The sequence below is a fragment of the Haemaphysalis longicornis genome, unplaced genomic scaffold (genome assembly GCF_048455015.1).
Source record: "Haemaphysalis longicornis isolate Haplotype H1 unplaced genomic scaffold, Haemaphysalis longicornis Haplotype H1 scaffold_7, whole genome shotgun sequence".
NCBI classification, from domain to species: Eukaryota; Metazoa; Arthropoda; class Arachnida; order Ixodida; family Ixodidae; genus Haemaphysalis; species Haemaphysalis longicornis.
In genome coordinates this window covers 49150473-49153904 of record NW_027526422.1, presented here as the reverse complement: position 1 = coordinate 49153904, position 3432 = coordinate 49150473, and positions in this window count along the sequence as shown.

Below are 3432 nucleotides of genomic sequence, written 5' to 3'. Positions count from 1 at the left end.
AGGGTTTGTAAAGGAACCTCGGTACTGCGGCCAGTGGCGGGTCACGGCGGCTGTCCCCACCCGAATTCTTCTGAGCGCAACCTCCTCGGCACGGGTAAGACCCGGGGGGAGGTTGGGAGCACACGGTGCAATGAGAACACGTGTGCGGTGCCGGAGGTGGTCTTTTCTCGTCGCCAGGAAAGTGGCATCATCCAGATTGTACCGGTGTATGCGGATGGTGGGGATACGCTGGTACTTTCGGTCGTGTCCAAGCATTCAGGAAGGTCTGAAGGCTGGGTGACGGTGGGCTCAGCGGAGGAGAGAAAAGAGCAACCCTCTTGCGCAGTTTTGTCGGCTGCCTGATTCCCCGGTGCCACCAAATCATGACCAGAAGTCCAGTCTATGCGGACTTGAATGCCATACAGCTGTACGGCCATTGTTTGCCTGATAATTTGGGGTAGCATTTCGGCTGGCGTACCCGCACATGGCATCAATTCTAAAACATGTGCCTGCTTTACAGCTGACCCGGTGCAGAGTATACCTATACTCGGGGACAACTTTCTATGGCAATGCAGTCAAGGCTACAGAGCCAAACCACGCCATTTCGCTGCACAGCTAAAAGTAGTTCAACCGAAATAATTGGCTGGCTGTTACCTATCAATTAGAAAATATATAGTGATGTTTTAGCCTTGGATCGATAGGGCCACTAAATTACTAGCCGGAAAATGGGAAACAGATGTCCACCTCACAACATGACGTTAGGCCTATTTACGTCGCGCTGTCGCACGCCTGCGCCACCATTTAACCTCTGGCACCCCACAGGACTCAATCCTGTCTCCAACCCTTTTCAACCTGGCACTAGCCCAACTGCCTCCCCTCCTGGACTCTATCTCCCACCTCTCCTACTCCATCTATGCCACCGTGATCTATGCCGATATTACCCTCTGGTCCTCCCATGGTAGCCCAGCCCAACTCGAAGAAACCCTCCAAGAAGCATGTGTCGTAATGAACAGCCATGTTCGCACCTTAGGTCTCGCTATCTCCCCTTCCAAATCGGCTCTCATGAACATAACGAACAAGAAAGGCAGAGCCCCTGATCGTGACCTCATCAACATCTCCATTGATAACACCCCAATTCCCAAAACAGACTCACTAAAAATTCTAGGTCTTGCTTATCACTACTCCGGTAGTTCCTACCCTACACTTCGAACTACACTCTCAGATCGAGCAAATGATTCATCTGCTGCACCGCGTCACAAATCGCACTAACAACACCTCCTACGTATTATAGATGCTTTTACCATGTCCCGCATACTGTACATCCCGCGCCCACCCAACTAACCAAACTAGAGGCAGCTCTCCGTAAGCTCTACCGCATAGCCCTCGGCGTGCCTCCCTACTCTCCTACTAAAAATCTTATCGCGACCGGCAGATTTAACACTATAGAAGAGCGTATTCAGATACACAAACAAGCCCAACTTCAGCGCCTTCAGACATCTTGCCAGGGTCGGGCACTGTTGCAGACGATGGCCTACCCTACTTCTTCGCTTCCTCCAATTCCCACAACTTCCCCTCCTTGGGCCACGTTCCCTCGTATCCGCATAGAACCCCTGCCTAAGAATATGAACCCCTCCAGGCATGCCACCCGCCGCTTAATTCTACGCTGTAAAGCCCTCACCAAACGTGTCTCCTTTCTAGAAAAGCAAGGATCGGCGGTATATTTTACAGACTCCAGTCATTTTCCCTCTACGCAAATAGGAACCGCAGCCTTTTTTACGCCACTCGTCGTTGGTATCCGCACAAACGCCTTTTTTCTTCCCGCCAGATGCCACCTCCCTAGAAGAGCACTGCATCGCTCTTGCCATAGAGCATGCTGCTCTCACAACCTCCACCGAACACCCCACTTATATCTTCACAGATTCGCAATCCGCCATCCGAAATTATTTACGCTATACCGTCAACCCCTTTTCTTCTAGCTTAGTGACTGACACTCTCAACAGGCATCCTTCTCACCTCTTTGTCCTGGTATGGGTACCTGGCCACACTAACATGGACGGCAACGCAAGAGTAAACGCGCTTTCCCGAGATCTATCCCCGGGTCCATCTATGCTCTGGCCAACCTCATACCATCCTCCTTCCACTCGTCTTCATGATCGTGAAACCCGTAAATTCAATTTACTTTCCTATCGCCTCGCCCGCCAAGTCTACCCTTCTCCAGACCCGCGTCTCACTCGCGCCCAAACCGTTCTTCTCCGCCAGGCTCATACCCGATCCCTCCCATCTCACCACATTCTACATCGCATTCGCAAGTGCTCCGGTCCCCCAACCTGCCCTTCTTGTGGCGCATACCCCTCTATTCCCCACTCCTACTGGGACTGCCACCCCCCGAAGCTTCCCCCCTCCCTCTCCCGCGTCACCTCGTGGGACAGTTGGCTGGCTCCCCCGCCCGGAACAGACGTTCGGGCCGCCCAGGAGGCTCTCTGCCTTCATATCCAGAAGATCTCCAAGGACATTCTGGACTACTATGAAGACAGTGACGCCTCAGGATCCGCTGTTTAGCTGACCTGGACTTAGGTCGGTGACTGGGCAATAAATGTTTTTTTTCTCTCTCTCTCTCTCTCTCTCTCTCTGCTGCACATCAAACCTTAGCAGAGGGGGCATAACGGAACTGTCGCCGAGCTTCGCAGGGAAGCGTTTTTATTTTGCTACACTTCATCCACAATCTTCATCATCGTCAGAGAAAATTGGCTTTTCTAGACACCCTAGCTTTTCTGCAGGGTGTATTCACGTTACAGACGCCATCAGTGAGAGCTTAAGCTTTTGCCGCAGGCACAGTACCAGTCTGTAGCGTCCGTAGCTCGTGCCAAGAACAAAGTTGTCATGGGCCAAGAGCCTTTTAACCAATACAATTCATAGTTGATTAAGCGTGGAAAAGGAATTCTGTGGGACTCTTATTTGTTCCCGGAAAAAAAAAAAACATCGGGAAATTTTAATTGATAAATATAGCTGACGAATGAATAATTGTATTTTATGAAAGGGGTAACTATATGGGCCAGGTGGTCTTTGCGATCAGTTTTAATGTGGGGCAAACGGTAACTTTTTATAATGGCCATTGAAGCCAAAAGCTAAAATCTTCTATTGAAAGAAATGGTTCGCACACATTTTTGATCGAGGCATTAAGAACACCCGAAGCTTTATTCTTTGCGTGTACTTTTTACGGCTAATGCATAGGTGGGCACGCAGTGAATAGAAAAGCAAATGTAATGCGTAACATGTAGGTAGTAGTGCTCTAAACATTTCTTGCAGAACCAGCTGCCGGCTTGAGCACTTTCCTTTTAAATCCCAGCAGGGACCGTACAATGCCAACACAGACATGCATCACATGCAATGCAAGCAGTTTCGTCCAGTGGGTCGATCCTTGTTGCATTTTCGCTTGTATGCACGCTTCTGGGC